Here is a 20,000-nt window from a genome sequence, read left to right on the forward strand (position 1 = left end):
AGAGATCAGAGATGGAGAAAATAGAACTAGAAGTAATACGTGTTTCATATTAGCAGAGATAATCTGTAATATAACGGTACTGTTTCTATGTGAACCATAGCATTCAGTAAAAACTGAACGTAAGGACTATTTCACGGTAAGTGTCAAAACTTATGGTACAGTTGTGCCCATAAGTTTGCATACCCCTTGTAGAATCTGCAAAATCTTAATACTGTTAAAATAACGGGGATCATAAAAATCCCATGTTGTTATTCATTTAGTTCTGTCCCGAATAAGCTATTTCACTTAACAGAATGTTTACATGTAGTCCACAAGACAAGATTATAATTGAATTTATAAAAATTACCCCGTTCAAAGGTTTACATACCCTCTGATTCTTAATAACATGATACATTAAGAGCCAGGGGGGTGTAAACTTTTGAACAGGATGATCGGTGTAAATTGTTATTATTTTGTTTAAAGATCTTTTTTTTCTTCTTCTTATTTTAGTAAATAAGATAGTTACATGTCTCCCAGAAGACAAAATACTAACAATTTACCCAGATCACCCTGCTCAAAAGTGTACACCCCCCTGGCTCTTAATGTATGATGTTATTAAGAATCAAGGGTATGTAAACATTTCAACTGGGTAATTTTTTTTTTTTATAAATTCAGCTATAATCTTGTCTTGTGGACTTTATGTAAACATCATGAACAACATGAATTTATAATCTATGTTCAAAAGTTTACATACCCTTGATTCTTAATAACATAATACATTAAGAGCCAGGGGGGTGTAAACTTTTGAACAGGACGATCGGTGTAAATTGTTAGTATTTTGTCTTCTGGGAGACATGTAACTATCTTATTTACTAAAATAAGAAGGAGGAAAAAAAGATCTGTAAACAAAATAATAACAATTTACACCGATCATCCTGTTCAAAAGTTTACACCCCCCTGGCTCTTAATGTATCGTGTTGCCTTCGTGAGCATCAGTGAACGTTTGCACCTTTTGTAATAGTCGTGTACATATAACTGATTTGTAAAGTTTATAATGAGAATACGCATTGGGGTGGCTGGTATAAACATGTTCGGAGGTCTAAAACCCCCTGTCTTTCACCAACGAGTTCCTCGTAAGGTTTTCGACATCCACATCGGATTAATCGTAAACGAATGGCTTTCTGTGGAAACAAGCGCAACAGCACCACTAGGTCTGAAGAGAAATACCACGTATGATATGATATGATACGAGACTTGAGAAGTGCGACCGTACTGTATTTAACCATTCTATATTTATTCATGAATTTGTCCAGGTGACTTGAAACAGGCGGAAGTAGAAAGACACGCCAGTGACCACTCCAACCGGGGAGTCTTTTTGAGTCATAAGGCCAAGGAGTAAAATCAGAGTCGTCATTTTATTTTGACTTTAAGTCGAGTCCGAAGTCATCAAAGTCAAGTCCGAATCATGTGACTTGTCTCCACACTCCATCTGCAGTATGCATTTCACTTATTTTCCCAGCTTATTACAAATATTTTCTAGTAAGCAATTATCAAAATCAAACGGTTCATTTAAAAAAACAACAACAACAACAACAACATATTACAAAGAATCTATTGATGAGATTTTGATTGAAGAGTAATGACATGAAATACAATTAGTAAAAATAAATAAATACAGTCGTTTGTATAGTCAAGGGTAGCGGGTGCTTAGCATGACCTGTGACTGCTCTGCAATATAAAGATGTTTAGTTATTGTTCTTTTCTTTTAAGATTTTGAATTTGGAATTTTTAATTCACCTTGGTTTGAAACTCCAAAGGGTTTTGCGTGTGTGTGTGTGTGTGTGTGTGTGTCCACAGCCCCAATTTAATGACCGTACTTGCTTATTAACGTCCTGCATATCAAAGCTCCAGTGCACGTGTTATGTGTGTGTGGGTGTGATTAGAGTGGGAGTGTTAGCATGAAGATAATGAAGATCAGAAGATTATCTAATAGTCATATCAAAGAGAATGCTGATATAATCACACCTGCTTTGTGCGGTTCAGATTTTAATTAGCGGTGTTTCATTAATATTATATATTTAAAAAAAAAAAAAAAAAGCTCTGTGCTCACCTGTGCTAGTTCAGGAGCGCAAACACAATAGCGCTTTGAAGATCAGCAATGCTACATGCCGTCCTGTGTGCTTTTATTCTTTTTTTTTTTTCTCTCACACAAACACACATACACACAAAGATGGAGTTTTTCAAGATGGCAGGAAGGTGATAAACACTTACTGTATACTAGGCTGCCTGAAATTAGTGGTCAGCGGTATACTGGTAGAAACGTCTTCTGACTTCCTGCTAGGTAGCGAGGAGAATGAGGATGCAAGAAAAAGCACAAAACACACAATACTGTTGTCATCTGTTTGTCCGGGGTAGGCTCTCTGTCGGCGTCAGCGCTGTCTCGTGGTTCTTGTTCAGAAACACACACACTATGGAGAACTATGTCAGGGTTAATTACAACCCAGGTGTAAGCACTCTAGTCCTACCCACTCATTCACGGCGACCCCTCCTCCTATTCACAGTCTGCGTTCGACCATGTCCGTGCTGTCACATTTATAATCCGGGCCTATTGTGGTGCAGAGGCTGCTGTTTATGCCTTAACATTGTATTGCAGAAGGGACGTGCAATCCAAAAAGTACTTACATTAAAATAGCACAGTGTGAACAGCGTCCTTGTGGTGCCAAAGTGCCATAACAACAACTGTTATTGCACCATTTTGACTTCAGCACATCGTGCCAGAGCAGATCCATCGGGCGCAAAGAGGAAGGATTTATGCGAACTTTGGGTTTGCTCAAGGCTCCGGACCCATTAAATGATTTAAATTTTAGTCTTATGTATTAATGATGAAGGTAATTAGAGTTTAAAAATATTTCGCGAAAAAAATGGACCTACCTTGGTCACAGTGTGTCCATCCATTTTCTATAGCGTCGATCCTACAGGACACAGGGTCGTGGGGAGCCTGGGGCCTATCCCAGGGGACTCAGGGCACAAGGGAGGGGGGTACCGTGGACGAGGTGGCACAACCCATCGCAGGACACCGTCACGCACTTCAACACATTATGGACAATTTCGAAACGCTAGTCCTACGACGCATGTCTTCGGACTGGCGGAGGAAACCCCTGAAGCACGGGGAGAACGTGAAAACACCGCGCACACAGGGCGGAGGCACAGGGTGGAGGCGGGGAATCAAACCCCCAACCCCGGAGGTGCGAGGCAGACCCCGCCGCCCGCTCTGCATCGTTAAACACCCAAACGCTTTACACCTTAAAAAGGGTGTGTTTCTACCAGGGTTGCCAGATTTTGTCCCGCAAGTTTTAATCCGATTTGTTAAGAAACAAGGAATCTTCTGCTGATAGGTCTCGACTGGTTCCTCAACTTGTCCATAGTTTAAGCTCTGTAGTCTGCTCAGAAGGTTTTAAATCATGACAGGAAGCCATCGTCACCAATTTGGCGATTCTGATAACGATCCTAGGGATAGAGTTAGAGTTATGTTCCTTCAGAACTAGCAGAGTTTTCCCTTTTGTGGCCTTTGTTCAATTCCCTTTGCAACGACAGATCGCTGAGTCCTCACCTTGTGACGATGACCCCAGGTATGCAGCCTATAAAAGGCACCCTCTAAATCACTCTGGCCATTCTTGTCCATGAGTGACCCATGGCTTGGCAGTCCTCTACTCAATCGTAGATCTATAGTTACATGAACTGTATAACCTTGCCTTCTGTTTTTCTTTCACCTCCAGACCACCAGAGCTCTCTCCTTCAGAACTACTAAAGGCCATATATCAAAGTTGTCTTGAAGCATCCTGATAGCACACCTCAGCTCCCTTGCGCACTGGCGTACGTTTTTTTGGGTTTTTTTTTTGAGATTGAGAATCATAATGTTGATATTGCTCCGTATTGCTGATAAGAATTGCTGGAAATGCTGATACCGGTCTCTAATGAGACCATAAGTGGATAAGAATCTCTCAACATTCTGATAATGCTTTCTATTCAGTGTGAGAGTCACTCAAACCCGCCACAGGGTACATGGGTTGCAATGATGCAACGCTCAGACTGTAGAATCTGGCAAAGGTGAGCATGATGGTGAGCTCCATGATGCCTTGGCACGTTCAGGCAGGTTTCTGAAACCCATCTATGCAGCTATAGCGTATGGGATAAATATTTTTCGGCATTTTAAGCGAGTCACTAAGGTGAACAAATTTGCGCTGGCCACTGCCACACACTGTTCGGTGAGTCCTAGTCGGGTTCGTGCGGCCTGAGCTGGAGATTTTTTTTCCTTTGGGTGTACTCGTAGCGTTGGGCTGCATAGTCAGGCTGTGCATTTGAGCAAAGCATGTAACTGTGCAAACCCAATTCTGCTCGAGTGGCCCAAGAATTTCAACTCGAATGATGCAAGACAAGAGCATGTAAAGGAAACTCGCTTCCTGAAAATGACCAGTTAGTGGTTTAGACAAAAGAAGGTGATGATCTATTGCCTCCCATACCTCTCCAGTCCCATACCTCTCCAGTCCCATACCTCTCCAGTCCCATACCTCTCCAGTCCCATACCTCTCCAGTCCCATACCTCTCCAGTCCCATACCTCTCCAGGTACTAATGGAGGTTGTGCAGAATGTCCTTACTAGGCTTGTTTGAGCCAGCCAACTTGCCTTCTGATCTGCATTAACAATCCCAGTCATCTAAGACCATCGGCGTCTGTACGAGAGGCATTAATACATTAGTGCTTTTGCCTTTGCAGTCATTACGCCTGTCATTGCAGCTTCAATACACGTTTGAACACGCATAGGAGCTTTTTAATGAAGCGTAACCCGGTCACTTGGGTGCATGACTATACAAAGAAAGAAGTCAAGCATGGCCTCAGCTCATTCGAGTCGAGTAAGAGACCCAGTCAGAAGACCCGGGCAGCCTTAAAAGGCAGTCTTCGGCATATCCACTGCTGCGACTGAGCCGCACTCCTGCGTTACACTATCCACGTTCTCCACCCGGGTTTAGGGAATGACAAGCGGCCACTGAGAAAACATCCGAGTCGGTTTCTTTACGCAAGGCAGCCGTACTAAACTGCTCTTCATTGCACTGTTGCTTTCCTGTTAACGGCTCTTACGTTTGTCTCATGCCTGCTGCCAATTCCTCTTCGCTCCAGCGTCGTACTCTAGAGTGCTCACTCTTCCCTGTTCCAGGGGACTGAGCAGCCAAGCCTCCTGCCCATATCTGACAAAGGATGGCTTTCCTTTTTCTTTCTGTTTCTAGAGGGCTCTACGGCTGTGTTTGCAGTTCGCTTTACTCCCTGCTGTGATCACACGACGTCAGAAGTAGGATAATGAATAATTAGCAGTAGTTATATAGAGTAGTCTGTGAGATTCGCACACTGAAACTGGCATTATGCCACAGTGAGGGCAAGACTCTGTGAGTGCTTGATAATGAAGTTATATATATTTATATATATATATATATATTAATGACTTATATTCTCACTATCCGTTGTCTCGCCTGGTTCCTCTCAAGGTTTCGTCCTCGTGTCGTCTCAGGAAGTTTTTCCATGCCACCGTCGTCTCTGGCTTGCTCGTCAGGGATAAATCGAGCTCTCTATCTATATCTGGATATCTGTAAAGCTGCTTCGTGATAGCGTCTCTCGTTAAAAGCACCATATAAAATAAAGTCGAATCGGATTGACTTTATTTAAGATCTGCATCGATGCGAGCTCCTTTGAAGGCTTTTGCAGACCCACCAATATCGAGGATGACGTATAATATGATTTGCACCAGGAATCCGTTTTTCTCAACTCGTCGTCAAGGCAGAAATAGCGAAGAGGTCGAGCGTGGTGCGACACGAGCCTTTTCTAGGCAGGCTTTGCTGTTGGGACTCAGCAAGAAAAGGAATAAACGGGAATACGTTACGGCTTCTGAAGGAAAGGAAATGGAAGAAGTAGAACAGCGATGTCAGTTGTACAAGGGATATCATTATCTTATTTAGTTATTGTTTTGGGGGTGCTGGCGGTAGTGGTGGTGCCTTCGCAGGCCGCCCCAAATTGAGCCATGATTGCTGGATAACAATCATCGATTTTGAGTGAGTGTTTGTTTCATTTCTCGTGCGCGCAGGAGGGAATTTTCTTTCGCATTCTTAATCATGTGTGTGACAAGCGGCAAAGTTGCTGATTATGACCTCGACACAACAATAAAGTCGTTGATTGCGACGACAGCGAAAACCTCCCGATCCTGAAGGTTCCATCATCACTTTGATTTGGAGGCGTCTCCTTAAAAATGGCTTGTTCGGCTGGGTTTTGACCAGGTCTGATAAATAAACACTACACTAAGCAAAATCATTTGAGGCTGCTATTCGTGAACATCTACTAGGAAGATGGGCCTACCATGTTTTGCCAGTGTAACTTTATGTTCTGATCAGATATAACATTAAAACCATTGACATGTGACGTGAATAGCATTGATCATCTTGTTACAATGGCGTCTGTGAAGGGGTGGGAGATATTTATTAGCAGCAAGTGAACAGTCAGTTCTCGAAGTTGACGTGATGGAAGCAGGAAGAATGGGCAAGTGTAAGGATCTGAGCCACTTTGACAAGGGTTCAATTGTGATGGCTGGACAACTAGGTCAGGGCATCTCCAAAATGGCAGGTCTTGTGGGGTGTTCCTGGTATGCACTGGTTAGTTCCTACCAAAACTGGTCCAAGGAAGGACAACCGGTGAACCAGCGACAAGGTCAGGACAGGGGGGACCTGTCCACCACCGAAAGCACCTACAGTGGGCACGTGAGCATCAGAACTCATCAGATCGTATCATTACCATCATTATCATTCTCATCAAATCATTCCGTGAGCCCTCATGCTCAGTGTACCTGGGGGAGGAGTCATCCAGGAATAGACCACGCCCATCCGTATAGAATAACACAACAGCTCATCCCTGAGTGACGGTGTATTCTCTGCGCAGTGCTGTGAGGAATCGTGCGTTTCTCAGGATGCCAAAAAACGGAAAAGAAGAAAACAATCAGACCTAAAGCGGTAACAAAACGGGAGGATGGAGGGATTAAATTTACCCTGCCAAGCTCTCGCTCTCTCGTTCTTTCTTTCAACGCTTTTCGCTGCGGTTCTGTCTCTGGTCTACTTTCTCTCTCTCACTCATGCATTAAAAAAAGCTTCACTTCAAAGAGTGATTGGAATTAGATTTGTTCTGTCCTCCTATGCAAGACACGCTCCTTCACACACACACACACACACCTTCATTTAAAAGTACTCTGACATAAGTCTAACTTAAAATACGTGATAGCTACTTAATCTCTTTTGCTTTAAACACACACACACACACACACTTTTGAAGGCTTTCTGTATGCCTGATAGTAATGTAATATGCTGAGATAGGCACATAGGGTGGGTTAAGTGGAATAACCTGCATGCTCTTTTCGACGAGAGTGGCGTTCTCTCCTGCTCTTTATTAAATGAGATGATGTCTTACACTCTGTTAGAATGCCTGCTACAGCCAATTACAGCTCGGTACACAGAGAAAACTTTATTTAAACCGATCCGCACGGACAAGAATGCACCTGGCGCTGTCAGCAGCGAGCCGCCCATACAGATCAATCAGTAATGTAACGACGATCGGACGAATTTCCAGCACGCATACGCGCTTGTATAAAACGCGTCCATTTAGTGCAGCTCTTCCACTTAAGACTCGTTTTAAAATGATCGGTGGCAAAACAACGCATGCCGTCTTCCACTGTGCTCGCGAAATCAATGATTTATTTCTTTATTTCTTTCTGTAAATCGTATATACATCGGTAGAATGCTAGAAGGTATATCTGGATGGAGTTTAAAAAGGTTTGAGAAACCGCCCTTGAGAGCCGACTGTTGGGGCGAAATTAGGGCGAAAATTGGAAATTTAAAAAGACTCAAATCTCATATTTGAATCAAATGTATTTTTTTTCCTCATTTTGTCACCTGACAATTTCTACCAGCACTCCACGTGCGCAAACTTTGATCATATTCCCAATATGGAAAAAATGAGAGAAGCAGAAATGATTCATTCGCTCTGTTGTCACGTGACAGCCGCGTATTCTGAGGCATTGAAAAGTTTGAAGCATTAACTAACTCTATTGCCAGATTCAGTGTTATGGAAAAGAACCTTCATGGCAGAAGTTCACAAATGTATCAATTGTAAGAAATTGTGAGGCCAGAAACATGTTGTGTAACTGTACGAGTAATAATAACAATAATAACACCCCCGTTTGTTAGTAAGGAAGGTTGGGAATTATGAATTCATTTCTGTATATGATACGGAATATATCTAGCAGCTGTCAAGTCACGTGACAAGTGAACCAAAAACTCTAGGGACTCGGGAACTGATCGGTTGAACGGATCATTTCTGTTTTCACGTTACAACTGGACGAAAGGACGTCATCAGAATCACTCGCCGAGTCGACTCGTTATTCCCGATTCATATACAAGATTCGTTCAAATTGAACGAGTGGTTCATGAACTGGACGAAATGACGTCATCAGAATCACTCGCCGAGTCGACTCGTTATTCCCGATTCATATACGAGATTCGTTCAAAGTGAACGAGTGGTTCATGAACTGGACGAAAGGACGTCATCAGAATCACTCGCCGAGTCGACTCGTTATTCCCGATTCATATACGAGATTCGTTCAAATTGAACGAGTGGTTCATGAACTGGACGAAAGGACGTCATCAGAATCACACGCCGAGTCGACTCGTTATTCCCGATTCATATACGAGATTCGTTCAAATTGAACGACTGGTTCATGAACTGGACGAAAGGACGTTATCAGAATCACTCGCCGAGCCGACTCGTTATTCCCGATTCATATACGAGATTCGTTCAAATTGAACGAGTGATTCATGAACTGGACGAAAGGACGTCATCAGAATCACTCGCCGAGTCGACTCGTTATTCCCGATTCATATACGAGATTCGTTCAAATTGAACGAGTGGTTCATGAACTGGACGAAACGACGTCATCAGAATCACTCGCCGAGTCAACTCGTTATTCCCGATTCATATACGAGATTCGTTCAAAATGAACGAGTGGTTCATGAACGACTCATCACTACAACCAAGCACTCTCACGAAAGAGCTACGGCTATCTGCTCTATTCCGCATACATCAGCTCAAAGATGCGCGTGATTGGCTGAGAGTGTTGCTGAGAGTATTCCATCTCTCCTACCTAGAGAGCATGGATAAAATCAATTTGCTGATCTCTGAGGTCCAGGCTACGAATGGCATCCAGGGTCGTATCCTGTTTTTTTTCTTTAGCCCTGAATAATTCTCCAGTCTGAGCTGTTTGTCACTACGTAACTGAGCGTCCGTTTAAGAAGACGGCGGTGCTGTGATTTTGTATCTTCAGAGAACTGAGTGTTAGACAGGGCTTACAAGAAAATGCATGGTGTCTTATTGGGTGGCACTCGTGTCTTATTGGGTGGCAGCTCTCAATTCTGCCAAACGCTAGCTCACACGGTGAGTATGAGGGGAAAATGGATACGCCCTTTTTTCTTTTTAACCAGTGAAGGGTTTGAAACTGAAACACGAACACACTAAAGTGTGTGAATGTCCGTCTGAGTTCCAAGTTACGTGAAGATGATATGAGTGGAGCATAAGGAAGGCTATGTGCAGTAGTGGCTTCAAGGTTAAGGCTCTGTGTTACTGATCAGAAGGTCGGGGGTTCAAGCGCCTGCACTACCAGGCTGCCCCTGTTCAGCCCTTGAGCAAGGCCCTTAACCCTCTCTGCTCCAGGGGGCGCTGTATCATGTCTGCCCCTGCGCTCTGACCCCAACCTCCTAGCAAGCTGAGATATGCGAAGAAAAAATTTCGCTGTAATGTACATGTGATTAATAAAGACTCATTATCATTAATGTACTTTGCATGGCACTGTAGCAGCTAAACCCATACAATGATAGCTTAATTGTGCCTCCCGAGTCAAGTTTAATGATAAATCCAACCTTTTTTTTTTTCAAATCAATTAGGGGAAAAAATGCATAGATGTAGTCTATTTAGAAGTATGTTTTAAAAAGTTTTTTGATGGAGAAGAGTCTGGGCTCAGCCCCGGATTATTAACAGTCCAGCTAACAGCTAACGTCTCTGACGGCGTCGCTGTCTCTCAAAGACAATGCGAACGCTTTTCTGCTGCACCAATCGGAAGCCTAACGCAAGCAATGTGATACGTTGGAGATCCTCTACAGCACAGGTGGCTGTCTAGATTTCTCCCGAACATTTTCGACCTAGCTACCTAGCACCGCTAGTCAGACAAAAATTCACAAGTAGAAGAAGAAAACAAATGACGTTAGATGACTTGGTTTCAAAATACGGAAAAGAAAAAAGATCAGCAGCATGTGCAGGCCGGCACTGACTTTCCGTGAGGCAGGAGACCAACGCGTTGCTAGCGCTAGCAGTAGCATTAGCGGAAACAATGCTGTGAAATGTATGGTGAATAAATTTACCTGAATAAATATGCTCCAACAAAACACTTGTTCTTTTTTTTTTTTTTTTTTTTTGCCCGTATGAATGCGTCCAAACTCTTTCGGACATGTTTTGGATCCGCTCAGATGCCATGCACTGGGTGCTTCAGAAGCGGTCCGGAGATCAAACGAGTCTCGGCAGAGCTTCTTTACGAAATATTCTGTCCTGTTCATTCGCAGGATAAAACACATACACTCGCCGGCCACTTTAATAGACCTGCACTTTCATGCAATTATCCAAACAGACGTTCACGTGGCAACAGCACAATGCATAACGTCACGCGAAACAGCTCAAGCGCTTGAGTTAATGTTTACATCAAACATCAGGATGCCAGAGAAAATGTGATGACCGCTTTAACCAGAATGACTCCTTTAAGCTGACCGGAAGGCTACGGTAACTCACATAGCCACTCTTTACAACCGTGCTGAGCAGAAAAGCATCCCGGAAATGCACAGCACATCAAACCGTCATGTAGATGTCCTACAACAGCGGGAGACCACATCGACTCCCACTCCTGTCAGCTAAGAGCACGGAGATCGATGCTTTCTTCAATCTTAATCTGTCCAGCTTCAGTACAGTTCCCTACAGTGTCCCAGAGTACCGTTCTCCTTGTTGACGAGTTCGTACGGTAAAAATGCACAGCTTGTTATGTTACAGAGAAAACCCTTTATCTCTCTGACCGGGGCTAAGCTCTAACACTGGAGACTCCTTCCAGATTTTCTTTTCTTTACTGAAAACGTCATTATATTAACAATTACATGCTGTTTATGATGCCTCCTGGGATAGGCTCCAGGTTCTCCTCCGCGACCCTGAAAAGGAGTAAGCGGTTGAAGATAGATGGATGGATGGAAAAAATAAAAACTTTATTAATCCCACACAGGGGAAATTCCCTCGTTACAGCAGCTCAATTACACAAAAAACAGATAACAAGGAATACACATTAAATAGGAATAGAATTGAGGAACAAGTATATATATATATATATAAGAATAATAGTAGTAAATAATAATAATAATAATAATGGTAATATGTACCATTTTAAAAAATAATCTTTTGAAGCCATCATGCTTCCATTTTTATGCCCCAAAAAGGTTTTTTTCTCAAAACCAACACAGGGTTGCCAAATAATCGAGTCGACGCCTTTATACGAAGCTGTTTCTGAGACGGCCGTTTTTAGTCGGAACAAAGGAACGCGGCCAACAAGTGCTCAGCATATGCGGGAACATCTTTAAGATGGGTGGAAAAGCTTCCCATGTGGCTACCGCATGGAGGCTGAGAAAATGACAAGAGTCTGTAAATCTGTCAGCAAGGCTACTTTGAAGAAACACAGAAAATAGGTTTTATTTGAACATTCTTTTTTCCGGATATTACCACATTTCCATATGTGTGTTTTTTTTCCTCTAGCTCCATACGGGCTATTTTATATTTTTATGTCTTTATGTCACGGTTGTTCTAAAGCAAGGAGAAAAAGAATAAAGAAAAGGTATTTATTGGGAGACGGTGTGTCCACACATAATGTATTTTTAAAATAAATTCGACAGTATATTGTGTAGTTTTACTGAAGAGTAGAACCAGTGAAATGTCTGAAATCTGAAACTGAATGAGGTCTTATTTCGATCGTTTATGAATCTAGACGACAGTCTAGACTTTGTTTTGGTTTGCCTGCGAAAGACGACTAATTTACTGTCAGTTTGTGACACTTTCCTTTTATGCTAATGCCCTCATTCTAATAGGTCACCGTTTCTATAGTAACAACTTACACAGGGACTTGGATGGCTGATGCTCCACAGAAACAGATTTTTTTCTATGAGTCTAGAATTGTTGATATGGTGCAGTTTTCTGTGAGGAGTTCATTTATTAAACATGCTTGGAAGGAGTCTCCAGTACCAGTGCTTTTGTAACAGAGGTAAAGCTGCAGTTTTAAGGCGCCGTTTACGCGAGTGCGTTTTTGTTGTAAAACGAAAACGATCCTCGTGCACGCCGGCGTTTCCGAACCGATCTCCGTCCACACTACACGACCGAAAAACACGTCACATGACCATTCGTGTACATGTTGCGATTTCTCTAATCACGGCTCGCCTCTTGTGCATGTAGCAGCTGCAGTGTTATAAAACACGGAATTGAACTGCACACTGGCTGCTAAGAATGACAACAAAGCCAGCAAAGCTTGCGGTTCATTCTCCGTGTTGGTGTGTATACGATCAAGGCAGCGTACCGATTGGGTCATATGGTAGGGGCTTGACGAATCAGGGAAGGATATGCGACGATCCAGAAGAACCAATCAGGAGGCGAATGTGGGCGAAGCCACGCCTTCGTTTTCAAAAGTCTCCGGACTAGCGCAGACGATACTAGTGTAAACAGGGCCTTGATTTTCTTTCTCGTTTCTCTGTAACATGCCGAGCTGCATTGTTTACTTTTGTTAGCTTTGAGAGAGAGAATAAAACAGACGCTGGCGAGGAAAATGATGTTTAAAGCTGCTAAGATGCAAGCGAACGTTTTTTTTTCCGAAAATTCCACAACGTTAAACGTTACTGTAAATGGATAAAACGCATGCCGTGGCGTTGTTTAATGGATAAAAAGAATCTAATCGTTGAAAATAATCAGCATTAGGGTGGTATTAATGCTTTACGCCTTATTTTCTCACTGTATAGAAACGTTTTAACAAAATTTGGAATATTGGTTACTCTGCCCTTAAATTTATTGACAGGGATATAATGACACTTGACCCCGTGACTTATCAGTCATGTTGCTCTAAATATCGAGGAAAAAAAAAACCTCCTTTAATAGAGGGGGCGCCAATCAAGGTGGCCTTTCCTGTCAAAACACCCCCCCCCCCCCCCCCCCCCCCACACACACACACACACACATTTAAACACACATACTGCTCTCTATCTCCACCGCCATTGTGTCTGAGTGGGTTGTAAAATGAAGATGACAATCTGGGGACACGCAGGAGTGGAGCAGAGCAGAGAGCAAAAAGAGATGGAGAGATTGGCTCCGAGATGAAAGCCTGGCCTGTCGTTTAATGGCTGCGCCGAGCAAGTGAGAGCAGGGGTGGAGGAAGGGATTGGAGACGAGGGGAAACGCGAGATTAGTCACCGTAGAACGATCCGAGTTGTGCTTCAGTAGCTCTTTACACAGTCAACTTCAGAAATAGAAACAGGAAACGCTTTCATTTGGCACAGCGGCCCTTTAAAATCACCAGCGCATTTAGTGCTGCTCAAGAGAAGACGGGTGGTAGGGGCGGGGGCGAGAGACCGAGAGAGAGAGAGAGAGAGAGAGAGAGAGAGAGAGAGAGACAGAAAAAGCAACAAGACGAGATGAGATGGGAAACATAGATCATAATAAGCTGCTGCGCCGGACATGAATACGGCCTAATGAAGGAGAGCTGTCTATTCCTTACGGCTGTTAAAGAGGCTTTTCATTTAATATACTTCTGCCCCCTCCATCACACTGAAGTGGCGGTTTGGAGAAACTTCACGCCACGGGGCTACGACGTTTCACAATCTGCGCGATCCGCTCCAATTTTACCGCATTCAACTATCAAATAAACAACGAAATAAATAAATAAAACAAAAATAATTAATTAAATAAAAAAAACTTCGAACTCGCTGCTTCTTTAATATTCACCCCAAGTTCTTTCTTTAAGGTTACTTCTACGCCGATCTATATCATATTTACAGTATAAGCTAGCGATAAATACAATCAAACACGATTCCGCACAAATCATTACTGTTACAAAGCTAGTTTTTAGCATGATACCGGTACTGATACTGAACCGAGTGACTTCTTTACTGTAGCATTAAACAATCAGGGAAAACTATGGCATGAAAACATACGCTACTGTGTTTGTGTGTATAGCGAAAGCTAGCTGATTATAACGTAGCTGGAATAAAGCGTTTCAAATTAGCTAGCTACATTAGTTAGTCTTCACCGAATCCGAATCTCTTGTCGTCGAGGACAACATACTTCGTAAGAGCTGTTCTTTTCACTCGCCTGTAAACATTTCTTCTCGCCTAGCTAGCGCTTGTTGCAGCGCTGATTGCTGCTGCGTGCTAGCATCGAACAAGTCGTGCGTAGTTTGATGTTTTATCGGGTTACTTGTATTGCAGGAAGATGCTGTAGTTCCTCCTCTGGATATTTTCACAGAGCACAGTTCGCACGGCCCGCTTTGCTTGAAATCATTTCATCATTAGTCGCGAAATCCGTCCAGATCGCTGTCAATCGGTTCATTGGCAAGCCAAGAGAGCGTACACTCAGGAGTACACTGTAGCTAGCTTTAATAAAGCATTAACGCAGATCTTAGGAGTTAATGAGTCTCTTTTTACCAGAGGCCAAAAAGTGGAATTTCTACCTGTTTGGGCGGTGCTCGTGTTCAGCATTGAATTTATTTGTGATGTTACACTCCACAGTAATGATTAATGGCTCATATGAAAGTAGACCTTCAGGGCTTTAATCATTTTTTCTGTATTTTTTTCGTTCTTTCTTTCTTTTTTTTTTTTTACCTAGCCATCTAGGTTTAAATGTTATAGTTTTATTGTGGCAGTCGTATACGGTGTTTTACTATCGAAAAAGCTTTACGGATTTGTTTTAATCTGTGTACAAGTTTTCGTTGTAGAGAATGTTATTGTGAAGTGTTTGCCCAGCAGGGGGCTCACACCCCTCCTCTTTCCTATCGCCCTGCTCATGATACTCTACACACAGAAACCCAGCAGTGTCCAGAATAATCTTATAACAGACTTGCAGTTTTAAAATAATTCATTTGCTTATATCAGAGATGCACCGATACTGCATTTCTCAGCCGATACCGAGAAGCGATTATTCAGAGTGATATCGACCGATACCGATAACCGATACCGAGAGTTCTGCCTTTTATACCTTCCTCTTTAAATGGATCATAATTAATTCCACAATTCTGAAGGAAATGCAAATAAAAACTTTATTCTCTCCATTTCAACAAGTTGTTTCACAGTAACTGGTCTCATTAACAGAAAACACACGACTCTAATTAACGTTAACACATGAACTCGACTCTGAAGATTAAAGCAGTAAATTATGAGAAGATGTGCTTTACGGTGATTTTATTAAAAACAGATCGTTTTAACGATATAAACAATTTGCTTCGGTTGCTAAGCGACATAATGGATAAAGATTAGAGCAGACCAGTGTTGAACATACGATTATGTTACGGTTGTTGTGCTTGGGTGGTGTGATGACTGTATTATATTTCTATACCAGAATAGTTGGAGACGTGTTATTCCACTTAAACCACAGCGATTACAGTGTTTCATTTTATTAATAAATGACACAGCATGCTTTTTCATGGTTTATAGTTAGCTTAAATGCTGTGGCATGTCCATGAAACAACTCAGTCCCGGTGATTACGTATATGCACCATCACGATAAACACTCATCTTCTTTTCTCCGTCTTGAAGTTAATGAAACACAGAAGAAGAAGAAAAAAAAAGCCTAGAAAGCATAAAATCCTCCGTGCTGATGACTTTCCCATGCTGGAAAACTTGATAGAGTAATGCTACCCACTGCACCGAAGCACTGCCTTATTATCAAACCAATCCCACACTAATAGGGATTCTAATAGGGAGGAAGCGAGAACGGGTTTTCTGCATTCCATACTAATGAAGATAAGAAAAGCACTAAAACTGCTCCTTTTAGCTGTTTGCAGTCTTCATAAGACATGGCTTGAACTAATTATCACAAACGTGCAATCATGTTATGTTTAATAGGAGGTTATTGTTGTTGTTTTTTTTGCGGGTGGGGGAGGGGGCGGGCGAGGGGGGGCGGGCGAGGGGTTTCGAGGCGGCAGACTACAAAAGATGTGGATTTTTTAAACAATAAATACAGTTCGTTTTATCACAGTATATTATATATCAGCATTGGTTGGCACAGACAAAGCAAAAACATATCCAAAGGTATTTCAGTAGGAAAATAGTATTTTAGGACCCTAACCATTAAACCTTTCTAGCACTACTCTGATGAAAGATTTTAATGAAGTTGAGTTCACAAAAAAGTATATACTGCACAGAAAAATATATTTGTAGAGTCGTGTATTTCATATCCAGTTAATGTTAATATATATATATATAAAAAGTGTATATTATATATGACTTAGAGTAGAGTAGAAATGCTTGTGTTTGTGGAGAGTGAATGTGAGACTAACAGGAGGGGTTTTTTTATAATTCAGTCAATGTTAATATGAATTAATAACATTCAATAAGTTCAGAAATCTTACTTTAATAATAATAATAATAATAATAATAGGACATGTCATGACCTTAGGATTATAAAGTTTCTAACTGGGTTAAGAATAAAAGGGAGGTAAAACCTTTGGCCATGATTTTTATTGCAATATTTGAGTTATATAACTCAACGGTGAAATTTGTCAGTAATTGATATTGTATACACTAATTTTGGTTTATATCTAGACATCTCCACGGCAGTTTTAAATCCTTAATCATTCTGTTTTGATTTTCTTTCTTGACGTTTAAAAAAAATAAGACCGAGGAGAAAGATGCACGTGGCACGTTTTCTGATCTGTCAACATGGAGTCACGAGAGCAGAGTGATTTTTCATGTGTATCTTGTGTATGAAAACAGATGAGCTGTTGAGGCTGAGGGAAGTAACCGGATCCCAATCTATCTGTTAAAATTCTCCGCCTGGATTTATGTATTCATTAAATATAATTGATTTGTCCGTCTTTTCTTTCTCTAACAACATGGGAATACTTCACATCTGACACAAGCTCATTGTTGACATTGTACGTTTTAAGTGTAAATTAGATAAGCACACAAACATGCACATGAATCTGGCTGACATTCTGTCCTGTTCTTTCACCCAGTCCCCGTCTCTTCTCCTCAGTGTTATTCATGATCCCTCTTTCAGCCGGTCCCTGTGGTAACCGAGCCTTTTCGCTTCCCAAACAAACACATAATAGTGAGAGAGAGAGAGAGAGAGAGTGAGAGAGAGAGAGAGAGAGAGAGAGAGAAAGGATGTTTGAATGTCTCTGGATTTATGTTCTTCTTTTCTCCATTAGACTGGAGGAGCCATGCCCATGGGCAGTTGAAGAATTGAAGTACTTGTTTTGTGACCACTTAATCGATTCGAAAAATACTACTAGAAATTTGCTAATTGATTTTTATTGAGCTGAATCATAAGAAAAACAGGCTGATGGCAAGCTAGCTACCGTACCGTTCTTGTGTCTGACTACGGTGCACTCTTAAAAAAAAACAAAAAGGATTCGTAAATCTGGAGTCCTAATGCATCCTTCAGTTTGTTGCTCTAGGGGAATTTTTTTTTGCCAGTTTATGTATAACCCTGCAAAAAAAAAAAAAAAAACAAAACATCGCACCACGGCGCTTTTCGGTTCTCAATACTGATTGGTTAGAAGGTGTTTATTCATTTTCTATAACATCAGCTCTGACATTACTTTCATCTGCATTTCTAGTGTAACCACTTCTGCAGGGACGAGACATTCATTTAGCATTCATGGAAAGTCCATCCATACATCCATCTTCTATAGCGCTTATCCTTTTCAAGGTCATGGGGAAACCTGGAGACTATCCCAGGGAGCATCGGGCACAAGGTGGGGTACACCCTGGACAGGGTGCCAATCCATCGCAGGGACAATCACATACACATTCATACACTACGGACACTTTAGATGTCCATGCATGTCTTTGGACTGGTGGAGGAAACCGGAGTACGGGGAGAACATGCAAACTCCACACACACAGGGCCACGGTGGGAATCGAACCTCCAACCCTGGAGGTGTGAGGCGAACGTGCTAACCACTAAGCCACTGTGCGTTTATGGAAAATCTTTGTGGTTTTAAGCTGTATTTTTTTTGTCTTATTAAAAAAAAGAGGCTGGTGAAATATCACTATGAACAAGTGAAAACAGGAACTTGTTTTGTGGCCCTTTCACAACATTAAATGTAACTACAAATGGATAAAATGTATTGTTGGCAAATTGCTTGGTTATAAGAGAAATAAAACACTTCAGGATACGCTGGGAAAGAATCAACTTCAGGGTTGTAAATTGAGTAACTGATTATTTTTCCGTAACGGCGAAAGAGGAGTCGTTTAGGTATGAGACGAATTTTTATCTGTGCGGGTCGGCACAAGACGTACATTTTTCACTGTGCTCGCAGTGCAAGTGCTCGCACAACATTCGTGAAGTAATTCCAGAGCGCAAGTCCTATTAAAGTCTGCTTTTATATGTCAATAACTATAACGAAATCTTCCCCCGCATTACAAACGTAGGAACAGGAAGTCAATTGGTAAGGTGAACCAATCATGTTACAGGCATGAGCACAGAAAGCTTCTGCACCGTGCCGCGGTGTGGTTGAACTGAACTCCAGAACTTTGTTCTAAGAGGACCAGGATCAAAGACAGTGTTCACTCTTCACCTGTCGTACCATAATTTGTAGAAGTTACTGAATAATTCATAATAGTTAGTGAATAATTTCTAGTAGTTACTGAATAATTTGTGGTAGTTATTGAATAATTTGTGGTAGTTATTGAATAATTCGTGGTAATTACTGAATAATTTGTGGTAGTTACTGAATAATTTCTAGTAGTTACTGAATAATTTGTGGTAATTACTGAATAATTTCTAGTAGTTATTGAATAATTTGTGGTAGTTACTGAATAATTTGTGGTAGTTACTGAATAATTTCTAGTAGTTACTGAATAATTTGTGGTAGTTACTGAATCATTTGTAGTAATAACTGAATAATTTCTAGTAGTTATTGAATAATTTGTGGTAGTTATTGAATAATTTGTGGTAGTTACTGAATCATTTGTAGTAATCACTGAATAATTTGTGGTAGTTATTGAATAATTTGTAGTAGTTACTGAATAATTTCTAGTAGTTACTGAATAATTCGTGGTAGTTACTGAATAATTTGTGGTAGTTACTGAATAATTTGTGGTAGTTACTGAATAATTTCTAGTAGTTACTGAATAATTTGTGGTAGTTACTGAATAATTTGTGGTAGTTACTGAATAATTTCTAGTAGTTATTGAATAATTTGTGGTAGTTACTGAATAATTTGTGGTAGTTACTGAATCATTTGTAGTAATAACTGAATAATTTCTAATAGTTACTGAATAATTTGTGGTAGTTACTGAATAATTTCTAGTAGTTACTGAATAATTTCTAGTAGTTACTGAATAATTTTGGTAGTTACTGAATCATTTGTAGTAATAACTGAATAATTTCTAGTAGTTATTGAATAATTTGTGGTAGTTACTGAATAATTTGTAGTAGTTACTGAATAATTTGTGGTAGTTACTGAATAATTTCTAGTAGTTATTGAATAATTTGTAGTAGTTACTGAATAATTTCTAGTAGTTACTGAATAATTTGTGGTAGTTATTGAATAATTTGTGGTAGTTACTGAATAATTTGTGGTAGTTACTGAATAATTTCTAGTAGTTATTGAATAATTTGTGGTAGTTACTGAATAATTTGTTGTAGTTACTGAAT

The 20,000-nt window shown here is 41.0% G+C and overlaps 1 protein-coding gene across 7 annotated transcripts in view; it reads left to right on the plus strand.

Moving 5' to 3' along the window:
- The window catches only part of adgrl3.1 (adhesion G protein-coupled receptor L3.1), a 200,821-nt gene that overhangs the window by 87,448 nt on the left and 93,373 nt on the right, over nt 1–20,000 (plus strand). The gene's annotated exons all lie outside the window — the stretch shown is intronic.

Source organism: Ictalurus punctatus, chromosome 29 (genome assembly GCF_001660625.3).
Source record: "Ictalurus punctatus breed USDA103 chromosome 29, Coco_2.0, whole genome shotgun sequence".
NCBI classification, from domain to species: domain Eukaryota; kingdom Metazoa; phylum Chordata; class Actinopteri; order Siluriformes; family Ictaluridae; genus Ictalurus; species Ictalurus punctatus.